The sequence below is a fragment of the Macaca mulatta genome, chromosome 1 (genome assembly GCF_049350105.2).
Source record: "Macaca mulatta isolate MMU2019108-1 chromosome 1, T2T-MMU8v2.0, whole genome shotgun sequence".
NCBI classification, from domain to species: domain Eukaryota; kingdom Metazoa; phylum Chordata; class Mammalia; order Primates; family Cercopithecidae; genus Macaca; species Macaca mulatta.
Genome location: NC_133406.1, coordinates 196,269,751 through 196,282,369, shown reverse-complemented (window position 1 = coordinate 196,282,369; position 12,619 = coordinate 196,269,751).

Genomic DNA, 12,619 nt, shown 5'->3' with positions numbered 1-12,619 from the left:
GCACCATCATCCTTTCTGTGTCTGATGTGCAGCTGCATCACGTTTGTGAGCCGCATCCCAATTCCCAATGTCCTCTCCTTGTTCTTAAACATTCCCTGCTAGGCCGAGCACGGTGGCTCATGCCTTCCTAATCCCAGCACTTTGGGAGCCTGAGGTGGGTGGGTCTCGAGGTCAGGAGTTCAAGACCAGCCTGGCCAACGTGGTGAAACCCCGTCTCTACTAAAATACAAAAAATTAGCCGGGCGTGGTGGCGTGTACCTGTAGTCCCAGCTACTCAGGAGGCTGAGGCAGGGGACTCGCTTGAACCCAGGAGGCGGAGGTTGCAGTGAGCCGAGATTGTGCCACTGTACTCCAGCCTGGCGACAGAGCAAGACTCTGTCTCAAAAAAAAAAAAAAATCCCTGCTAGTAGCAAAGGGTACTACTGCCCTTCCTCAGAACTCAGACTATGACTTAAGGGTCTGGATGACTATAGCTGTGCAGCCAGAATGGTGGAAGATGCTGAGGTTTGGACCCAGACGGTCCAGGATTTGAACCCTGGCTCTGACACCTACTGACTCTGTGACTTGGGAAATCTCTTTGTGGTTTTATTGCACCTTCTCCTTACATCTACTCTTGTCTGGGGAGCACAGTAATAAAGTGGTTTGCCTCTGTGTCTCTCTCCTACAATATTCTGAGATCCTCAAGGAACAGGACTGTGTCTCATCTTCATATTCCATGTGCATATAGTTGATGAATAACTGAAGACAGCTTCTCTGAGCCTGTTTCCTCAATTGTAAAATGGAGATAATGCCTATATCACCAATATAGTGAAGAGAGTGCCCACCCAGCATAAGGTAGCTACTTAGTGAGTAAACTTTCCTTCATCAATTTTCCTTCGAGTTTGGTCGTCAACCACGAACACTCCTACTTTTCGCCTGTTCCCACCTCAGCTTCAAGTTCAGCTCTCTCTTCTTATCTACTAGGGCTTTCGCATCACTGATCAGAGGCCAGCATTCACCCGGGTCCCTTTGGAGTGGTGCTGACTTCTCTCCTCCAGGCCAGGCTCCCTTTATCTTTCCAAACCCACTCAGAAACTGCTGCCTCCTGGTGGCTCTGTTTCTAGTCAAAAGTCCGATTCCCTAGACTGCCGTGTTAGTTCATCTGTAGCAATGCAGATATTCTCAGGCCAATAGTCTATACTGGCTTGTAGTACAAATGTGTTTACATTTATATTCATATACCAGTCTTGCTAATTCTAGGCACCCACCTGTTCCTATAAAAATACCAATCCAGGACCGGGCGCAGTGGCTCACGCCTGTAACCCCAGCACTTTGGGAGGCTGAGGTGGGCGGATCACCTGAGGCCAGGAGCTCAAGACCAGCCTGACCAACATGGAGAAACCCTATCTCTACTAAAAATACAAAATTAGCTGGATATGGTGGCACATGCCTGTAATCCCAGCTACTCAGGAGGCTGAGGCAGGAGAATCGCTTGAACCCGGGAGGTGGAGATTGCAGTGAGCCGAGATTGTGCCATTGCACTCCAGCCTGGGCAACAGGAGCAAAACTCCATCTCAAAAACAAAAACAAAAAACAATCCCTAGCAATGCTCCCCACAAATTCTCAATTGTACCCATTGACTCAAGGTACTATGCTCTACTGGCTTCTACCACTAGGTGCATTGTGGATGCTGTACTTGAAGTTTCTGCTTAATGGGCTCAATTCTTCTGGTACCATGACAGCATGAGAACATGGCACTCTCCTGCAAAGAAGACAACTCCCTCCACATTACAGGTGGAAGATGTGGAGCCCCACAGCAGGGTTGTTCGAGCTCTTCATTCTTTCAGAGATAGCTGTTTCCACATATTCTAACAGCCCTTTTTCTTCTCACGGTGCACCTCTACTAGCACCAAAGTGGCCAAGGTAGGATGCGTTTATTTAGAGCCGTAATGCTGAACCAGAGGCAGCGAAAAACGCTTTAATCCTGTGGAAACTGGCTCACTCTACCAGTCTCTACCCTCCTCTGTCATTAAGTCACTTGCTGGAGCTCTGCCGTCCTTCCAGCAATTTGGTGTCCATTGGTTTAACCATGTACCCTTACTCTAATTGTGCTGGTGTATACCTGATCAGGTTATGGGCTTGGTTCAAATTTACTTGCTTTGCTCTGAGAGGCTTTGCAGCCCCCATATAAATTAGTGCATTCAAATAGATATTTGGGTCAGACAATGTTGCCTCCCTCCCCACACTGGATGTAGCCAAGTATCAGCTGCAAACCTACTAGGACTCCATTATACTACATATTTCCCCTAGGATTTAGTGAATAAGCTGCTTTTACTGCCAGTCACCTTTCCCTGGCTTCCCAGATTAGCGGGGCCTCTTCATTATGCTGGACTCCTTGTGGTTTCACAGGTCCTCCTTCCTGGTCCTGATTTGGCAGTCAGATCCTCTATCCTCAGGTTCCAGCCTCTGCTTCTAGCCTTATTTTCTAGTCATTCTTTTGACTCCTCTTGTCTTCCAGGCCCAAGGGACAAATTACTACTCATCAGGGTACTTTGCACTTTTCAGCCTCCAAGCCTTTGCTGGCATTGTTCTCTCAATGGGAGTGCCTACCACAGTCCTATCTCCACCTGTTGAATTCCTGGAGAATGATGCCCTGCTCCAAGAAGCATTTCCTTAGTGGCTGTTCCTTCCCGTCTTCTGAGTGCCCCAAGGCCTTCCTGCATCTTCTGCCCTGAACAGCACTCTCTAATTCACAGGGAAGGGACTTGCTGAGCAATCTTAATGTCTAACCAGTGTCTAACCACAGCCCCAAGACCTGAAGAGTTCTAGAGGGCTTTTAGGAAGGCATCTGAAGCCTTCAGAGCATCTCTTCTAGCAACCCCAGCAGAGTCCTAAGACCTTGAACCCATTGTTTGCCAAGTATATACTTTTTCAATGTTCAACAAACATTCTTTGAATACTTATGTTGTGCCATGTTCCATGAAAAAGCACAGAAGAGGAACATGAACAAGAGACACGGTCCCCGCCCTCATAGAGCTTACATTCTAATGAAGGAGACATACTGGTAAAGAAATAATTGTCATTCAGAGTGACAACTGTGATTATAAAGAGCAGTTGCAATAAGGATTTAAAGATGAGGCATCCCTTACAGCCTGGAAAGCCCTCCTAGAACAAGTGACATTTAAGTCAAGTCTTAAATGTTGAGTAGGAATTTCTTAGACCAAGAAGGGGAGAAGGGATTGAAGAAGGGAGAGCATTCCAGTAGAAGAGAGTAACATGAGCAAAGGCACTAAGCAAAGAAATGGCCCACGTGAAGATGGAAAGAAACTTAGTAGGACTGGAACAGAACGTGTGCAAAGGGAGTGACGAAAGAGGAGTTTGAAGACATAGACAAGAGTTAGATCCTGCATAGTCTTCTGAGAGTTCTTAAGGTGTTTGGACTTGGTCTTGAGGGTAACGAGAACCGCTACTGGAGCTTCTGTGTTAGGGCAGTGCTTCTCAAACTTTAATGTGCATTCCAGTCACCTGGGCATCTTGTTATAATGTAAATTGTGATTATGTGGGTCTGGAAAAGGCCTTGACTCTGCATTTCTACCAAGTTTCCTGGGGAGGCTTGTGCTGCTGCTCTTCAGACCACACCTTGAGTAGCAAGGTTTTGAGGGCACCATCATCCTATTTTAGTAGCGCTATCTCTCTGGTCTACTTTCCCCACCTTCCCACCTTCCCACCTTCCCCAAACATGTCCACTCACATCAGCAGGCACAGAGCATTTTTCTTTCTGCTCAGTCTGGTTTAAGACTACTGTGACTCTTACTTTTTTTTAAGCATCTATATTTTAGAAGCCATTTATTGAATATTTGTTCCATATCCAGCAAGGTATCAGGTAAAGGGTGGGGGTGGGAGGCTGGGGGAAGATAAAAAGCAAGACATTTTCCTGCCCAAAAGTGTTTGGTGTCATCTCGATCTCTGAAGGGGCAGCTTTTCCTGAGCTGCCCTCTGCCAGACCTGTCATAAACATGCTAAATGAGGCCTGTCTCAGCGGTGCTCCCTGGGGTCCCACCACTTCTGCAGCCCCATCCAGAGATGAGCCTATTTATCCCTAACTATTGTCTCTGACCTCTAAATCAATTCCCTATCTGATACAAAACCTCAGTCCTCCTCTACCCTCCTCCCGATTCCAAGCTAGGTCAATTTGTAAAACCAGAGGCCGTGAACGATGACAGTGGTTACGCGTATGGGCTCTGAAATCAGACTGCTTGGGTTCATAGCCCAACTCCACTACTTATTAGCTGAGTGAACTTGGGCAAGTGGCTTAACTTCTCTAAGCTTCAGTCTTCTCATCTGTAAATTGGGGACAGTACTTTGGCCTGTACCATGGGGCTGTGGTGATGATCAGATACAACAGTGCAGATAAAGCACAGCCTTTGAAATGCACAGGAAACACCCAGTCACTGTTATCTGTTGTTTTTATGAAAAGCTATGTGCATGGAAGCTTATAAAGCTCTTTGAAAGCCTGTATATGTAAAAGTCACTGTTGTCCCTTATACACCTATGGCTTTTCCTACTTGTATCATCCCCTCCCTGATGCTGGGGAGGCAGAACACAGCCGGAGATGTTCAACCCAGAAAGAAGCCCTGCTGGATAAGGCAGCCTTCAGAAAGCTCTCATGGAACAAGAGGTTTCAGCTCCCAAAGCTGAGGCTCAGTGTTGGAGGGGGGATGCTTTGCAGATCCCTTCCCACCTCAACCCCATCCCCATAGTGTCCCCTCAGTCCAGGGTCACCCAGACTACCCTCCTTCCAGCTGCAGTGAGAGGCAGCTTCAATCATTCATCTTAATGTCTCTATTAAGCAGGGTTATGACCAGGACGAGACAAGAAACAAGGTCTTTTAGTGTAAAAACACAGCTTCAGGGCTTGGTCCCAGGGGACTCCTTCTTGGCACTGCTGCTGCTCCTGGGCTACTGCTGCTGGGGGGCCACTGAGGTTCCAGATTGGGCAGGAAGATTCTGCTCTGAGTTCTCTCTCTTCTCTCTTCCCTTGAGCCTCCTAAGGACCTGCCCAAAGCTTCCATTTCCAACAAGAAGAGCAATGACTTGGCATTTGGAGGCAGCCATGAGGCCTCCAGGCTGTCTTTGTGTTAGGCCTGTACCCTGACTAGGGATCACTGTCCTCCTCATCGTCTCACCACTCACCAGCAATGTGGAGGTAGCTGCAGCCGTAGCCACCCGGCCCTGGGCGAAATAGCCCTCACCTGGAGTCTGGACTCAGTGCCTAGGGATAATAAGAGTATTTCTGATTATAGAAAGAGCCAAGGAGGAATCCTAACAAGGCTACACCACAAGTCCTTGTCACTCATATTAGCAAAAGTTTAGGAACCATCAGTGGAGTAAGCATGTGCTCAGACCCAGACCTCGGCTCTATGGCAATAGCTGTCAGCTCAAAGAGTCCAGTGTTTACCGACTCTCACCTACACCCATGCACGGACAGCAGCAGGTGAATCCACTCACCTGGAGAAATGGGCTGGGAGAACCAGAATTAAAAGGCAACTACCGAGAACCCATTTGGAAGGACTCAGTGGGAGCTGTGTGTACAGGCTTATCCTTCAGAGGATGCAGAGGGTTTGCAGGTAACTGCTCCCGAGTGTTAGTAACATCACTGTTAAAACACGAGTCCCTTAACTGTGGAACCCACAGTGGTGAAGATACAAAAGGGAGAGACAGGTCACCCAACACAGTTTGCTGACTGCAGTCCTGCTAATCCTCAGGTCACCAACTGCTATTTCCCACAGTGCTGCTGCTGTCTTACTGGTCCTTGTTTCTCTTTCTGTACCAAGACTTATCCTAACCATAACCTCTTCCCTGAGGTGGGCCGGCATAGAGGTAAACTTCAAGCCAGGGAGCCAGGCTAATCCTAGGCTTACATCGTGATTCCTCCTCTTCTGAGCAAAGTGATTCTGGGCAAATCATTGCTGCTCCCTGAGCTTCTGTTTCCCCTTTTGTTCCTTAAGGTCTTGAGTGAATGAGACTGTACATGTTCAGCTTAGTGTAGGACCTGGAACACAGTGGAAGGAGATAAGGGGTGGAGGAGAGAACTGGGAGTCTCGTTCCACTCTGCAGAGGAAGGAAGCCTCTGTGCCTAGAATGCAGGGGGCGTTCTAGACTCTCCTCATTGCAAACTGTGGGTGGTAGGACTGTGAGCGCAGTGGGGCGGTGGAGGGAATGCCAGAGCAGCTGAGGGCAGCACAAAGTCAGAGTGAGTTAGCACTGGTCCCAGGGGTTGTGTGAGCAAGGCAGGCTTTTACAGAGATATCCAGGGATAAGAAATACCAGCAAGGAAGTTGCCCCATTAATAAATAAGAAGGTGGGAAATTAATGATGCTCTGAAAATGGCTGAGCTACTGAACTCGTTCTTTAAATTTGTCTTTAACAAGAAAAATAAAGAAAAGAGATTTGGCCAATTAGGAGGTAACGAAGACATTGTAGAAATAGCACCTGACAAAAGTGCATATGCAGGGAGGGGCTGAATGAGCTTCCAGTGGCCTGGGCGCCCCTGCCCCTCACTGGACAGAAGAAGGGTGCCAGTGGAGGGGCCTCCTGCTTACAAGCAGGGAGGGTGGAGGATCATCCAGGGCCTGGGAAGGGACAGGGAAGAAACAAAGGTGGGGAAGCTCCAATCTGGGCTTAATTAATGTTTTTCAAGAGCCTGTTGTGAGCCCAGGCAGGATGCTCCACCTTCTCCGACATTGTCTCCTGTGAAGGCTGAGAATGAAGGTGAGGAATTGGGGGATAAAAGGAGAGCAAGAGTGGGGGCAGATGTAGAAATAAAGGGGACCCAGGAAAGGAGGGATCTCTGGGGGAAGGGAAAAAGCAGAAGGGCCCTGCTCAGAACTACAAAAAGGTTAGGCCCCTGACATCTAGGATGGTTCCTTCTAGGGAGTTTATACCTAGAAAAAAATTAAGAGAAGGGAATAGGAGACGAGGCATGGAAAGGAAAGAGAAAGAAGTCAAGAGAAGAGACCTGGAGCCTAGAAGAGCAGAGGGTACGGTAACACATGGAAGAAGGAAAATTGGAGTCAGGCTCTAGGCAGAATTTAGGAAAGGTGCCGGGTTGGAAGGGGGGAGGGAAAAGAGCCATTCTGCTAAGTCCCTGACAAACCACACTGCTTGCCACACTGACCTAACTTCAGTACTCCACAGAGGGAGGTCCAGGTGGCCCTCCCGGTCAGCAGAATAGCAGATTCGGTGAGGTCTTGAGTAAGGGAGTGAGAATACAGGTTCAATCTAACCCCGGCCCCACCCCTTAAACACAATTGAATCTGGTCCCATGGCTAGAAAGGGGATCCAGTGCTCCCTTAGCCCTCCCCATCCTTTACCAGCCAGGGCCTACGACCTCCTGCCGCCCCTGGGTGCAGCTCCAGCGTCTGTCTCCAAATGTGGTTCCAGGATTCAATCCAAAGTGGCTGGGCTGTAACCCTGACATGGTCTGTGGTGGAGGGGAATGAGGGGTGCCCTGAAACTGCAAGAGAAAGAGAGGGCAGCTAGTGATGAATAGGGGCAGCCAGAGACTTGTTAGAGAGGGGTGTGGAGAAGAGGGCCACTACAGGGATGAGCCCTGGGCCTGATTTATCATCTTCACAGCTGATCTGAGCAAGAGGGGTTAAGTAGCGAGTTAATGAAATCTGCAGATGCTGCTAAATGGGGGAGAGCTGGGAGCACCAAGGCTGGAGGGGATACCAGGCAGGACACAGGCGGCAAGTTGGCCACCAAAGAAAGAGATTCATCTGCGGGGAGAGACAGTCAACATATTCCAGCTGAGGGGGAGATCCTGTCTTAGTCTCTGAAATCCAGTTTTGGCAAGCCACGGAGAGAGAAGTTAGAGATCAGGGATGCAGGAAGAACCAAGGTCCCATCCCAGAGATGTCCGCAGCCAAACTTCACAGCCCCCGCTCTAATCCCAATGGGCTTCATCAAACACAGGGCAGCCCCCGAGCCCTAGAGACAAGGAAGTGAATCAGACCAGTCTCTGCCATCTCTTCTCCCAGACTGAGTGGTGAAACAAGTAACTACAGTTCTCTGTGATAAGTGCTGTTCAGCAACACAAAGGAGGGAGCAATTAATCCTGACAGGGGAGGGCAGGGAGGTCAGGATGACATTAAAGCAAGGCTTGGTAAGTATGGATTTCGCCAGGCAGACAAGGGGAAAGGGGAATTCTGGGCAGAAGGAACGGCATGAGCCAAGGCCAGGAAAAGAACAAGGGAAGCTGAGGGAAAGGAGCTGACATGGTGGAGATGCCTGTTCAGGCAAGGAAGCGGGCAAGGGAAACCAGCCCAAAGCTGCAGGCAGGCCAGAGCAGCAGGTCCTGCAGTGGTCTGGGTGTGCAGGACAAGTGAGGCTGGGGGAGCCAAGGGGCAGCAGAATCCTTCCCGAAAGAGCTGCTGCTGCATGCCAACTGCATTCTCCACCTCCAGCGCTAGCGCAGGGCCTCCATTAGAGGGTTGCCCCAAGGATGAAAGAAAATTGTTCCTGTATAGGGTTTGACACAAGGCCTGGCATACAGTAAGTGCCGACTAAATGTAAGTAGTTTTCTTGTTTTGTTTTGTTTTGACAAAGTCTGGCTCTGTTGTCCAGGCTGGAGTGCAGTGGTGTGATCTTGGCTTACTGCAACCTTTGTCTCCCAGGTTCAAGCAATTCTCCTGCCTCAACCTCCTGAGTAGCTGGGACTACAGGAGCACGCCACCACGCCCGATTAATTTTTTAAATTTTTTTTTATTTTTTAGTAGAGATGGGGTTTCACCATGTTGGCCAGGCTGGTCTTGAACTCCTGACCTCAGGTGATCTGCCTGCCTCAGCCTCCCAAAGTGCTGGGATTACAGGCATGAGCCACCACGCCCAGCCTAAATGTAAGTGATTATTATTGTGGTGGTCAATATTCCCAGGCTGAATTTAAAAACCTGGGCCAGAGGTCTGACTGCAGCTCCAAATGCACCCAGGGAGTGGCAGAAGATTGAGTGCACAGGTGGCTATTTAATAAGTAGAAGCTCAGGTGCATGAGGCAGAAAGTCATCAATAGCTTTAATGATGAGGTGGAACAGGTTACTGCTGAGACATCAGGGACCGGAGACCTCTGAGAAGGGGAAGACTGACACACAGGCTTATATCAAAAAGAACTCTGAGGACCAGACTGTCAACACCTCTGCCCAGGACCTGCAGGGGCTGCTCTTGGAAGCAGGGAAGGAGAGCAGTTTGCATCTTAGGGCCAGATGGCTAAGCCTTCTTATCCTTCCTCCAGCCCTTAGAGCTATCCTGAGCAAGTGAATACCTCCTTTTCTACAGAGGCCTTCCTTTCTCTACTCAAAATGTGAGTAGCAACCCTCGCCTTGTAGGAAAGCCCTCCCTAAGGGAAGTCGCAAGGGTATAGTAGCAAAACATCTGTCTCAGTCCTTTTTATTCTGTATCAGAGAGGTATTCAGTGAACGTTTGCTGGATGTAGTACTGAATGAACTAGTAAGAATCTGGAAGCTCTTCAGCATAGCACAGCACAGCCACAGCTAGAAAAGTTTTCTCTACTCCCCATTGCATACACACATACATACACACACACCTCTTTCCTCGTTTTATCTCATGGCAGCTGGTGTTAAGCGAATGGATAGTAGTATATCTATTTAAAGAAACTTTGGAGTCAGACATTCCTGGTATTCAGACTTTGTTCTTCTACTCACCAAATTATACTCCTAAGGAAGTTACTTAACCTGCCTAAATCAGTTTCCTTCTCTGTAAAATGGGTATAATGATACCTACTTCATAGGTTGTGTAGATTACATCAATAATACATGTAAAGAGCCTAGAAGAATACCTACCACACAGAAAGTAACTGTTCTACATAAAGCAGGATCAGTAAAATGAAAACAGGAGATATTTGAATTCTCCACTTGTCTCCACTGTCTTTTCAAACCTTCTCTGTGGGCCTGTGTTCTCTCCGCCCCTGCATGATTTTTTAATGCGGGTCCTTTAACTCTATTCTTTAATAAAAACTGGGTTCTGGGCTGGGCACAGTGGCTCACACCTGTGATCTCAAAACTTTGGGAGGCTGAGGCAGGAGGATTACTTAAGGTCAGGAGTTCAAGACCAGCCTGAGCAACATAGCCAGACCCTGTCTCTACAAAAATAACAATAACAAACTGGGTTCTGAGACCTACCAAGTCATAAGATTAGGCAGGCCAAGTAACAATTCATTCTAAGATGGAAGAGACACATGGTGAGATTGAGCATGAACAGGACTAGAAGACACAAGCAAGCTGCAGAGCAGGTATCCCAGCCCCCATGTCGTCTACCACATGGCATCAGTGCCTCTCCTCTGCTCACACACAGGTTGTGTGAAGAAGTGCCTTATGATCAGGGAAGAGGAGGGTAAAGCCCTACTTTGATGGATGGGTTTACCCAGTATGTGGGTACAAGCTGAAAATGGACAGTGGCTGCACTGAAAGAGGTGAGGGAAAATCCTCCCAGTGAATAAAGCACTGGTCATCTACTTTGTGTGGAAAGAGAAGTAATTCAAGGTTAGAATATATGGACTCATGGGGAGTGGACAATGATTGGGATGACTGGCCAGGGCCTGGACGCAAGATTGGAGGACCATAGACAAGACAATCTGGGGTAGTAGCAGGTGAATGGACATATGAGGATGAGTACAAAGTGTGAAGATCTTTATACCACCTGTTAATGCCCACCAGAGAGCATCCACCGTGGAAGAGGCACTAAACCATCAAGTAAACAAAATGACTCAGCCAGTTGATATCAGCCAGCCTCTGTCATTGGCTGCCCTGATGTTGGTGCAATGAATGCATAGATGAAGTAGCCATGATGGCAGGGATGGAAGGAAGTTATGCATGGGCCCACTAACACAGGTTCCCAGTTACCAAAGTTGATCTAGCTACTGCCACTGCAGAATGTCCAACCTACCAATGCTAAGGCCCCAAGATGGCAATGTCCATTGGGGAGGTCAATTGGCCACTTGTTGGCAAGTTGATTATTTTGGACCCTTTACATCCTGGAAGGAGCAGAAATTCATTTTGACAGGAATAGACCATATTCTGAGTTTGCCTTTTCTGCCTTACAGGGCTTTAGCCAACACCACTTACTGAAGGCTTATACAGAATGTTTAATCCACCAGCATAGGATCTCATATAGTATCCACCACATCAGAAAAAAGGACCTACTTTACAGCAAAGAAGGTGCAAAAGTGAGCCCATAATGGGATCCATTGATTGTATGTATCACATACTACAGAACCCAGAAACTGCCAGCCCAACAGAGAAATGAAATGTTCTGTTGACACAGCTGAAACGCCAGCTAAGATGTGATATTTTATGAAAATGGGGCACCATTTCTTGGATACTGTCTCTCAAATGGAGGCAATTGTGCCTTCCATTTTTCCAATTCCAATTGTATAGACTTGGCAATGTCTGGCGATGTCTGGAGACAATTTTTTTTCTCTCTGAGCTTTGTCACTGAGAAAACGGAGACACAGCCAGGTGTGGTGGCTCATGTCTGTAATCCCAGCACTTTGGGAGGCCAAGACAGGCAGATCACAAGGTCAGGAGTTCGAGACCAGCCTGGCCAATATGGTGAAATCCTGTCTCTACTAAAAATATAAAAACAGTGGCCAGGTGTGGTGATGCACGCCTGTAATCCCAGCTACTCAGGAGGCTGAGGCAGGAGAATGGCGTGAACCTGGGAGGTGGAGGTTGCAGTGAGCCAAGATTGTGCCACTGCAATCCAGCCTGGGCGACAGAGTGAGACTCCATCTCAAAAAAAAAAAAAAAAAAAAGGGCCAGATGTGGTGGCTCATCCCTATAATCCCAGCACTTTGGAAGGCTGAGGCGGGTTGATCACCTGAGGTCAGGAGTTCAAGACCAGCCTGGCTGACATGGTGAAACTCCGTCTCTACTGAAAATACAAAAAATTAGCCAGATGTGGTGGTGCACACCTGTAATCCCAGCTACTCAGGAGGCTGAGGAAGGAGAATCTCCTGAACCCAGGAGGCAGAGGTTGTAGTGAACTGAGATTGCACCATTGCACTCCATCCTGGGTGACAAAAGCGAAACTCCATCTCAAAAAAACAAAGAAAGAAAATGGAGACACCTGTTTTATTGTCACAACTGGGGGGTGGGGACAGAGAGGAAAGGTAATACTACTAGCATCTGGTAGGTAGAGCCCATGGGTATGCATCCTACATGTAGAATAGCACCTCCCAACAAGGAATTATCCAGTCCAAAATGTCAATAGTGCAAAAGTTGAGAAACTCTGTTCTAGGACACAGTATATACTTTAAATCAAAGACCTTTATGTGGCGATGTGTCTGCAATTGGGTCTGGAAATCAAGGGATAGAAGCAGGAATATCCCCATTTACCATTACTCCTAACGATCCACTTGTGGAAATTATGGTCTTTGCAAATTTAGAGGAGCTGGTTGCCCAAGGGGGAACACTTCTGTTGGGAGACACAGTCAAATTCACATTGATCTATATAATATGGTTGCTGCCTGGATTCTTCAATCACGTTCTTCATGCTAGGGGACCAAGAGGCAAGAAGAAAAGTCACCCTATCTTGGCGGAGGTAATTGATTCTAATCATTGGAAGGC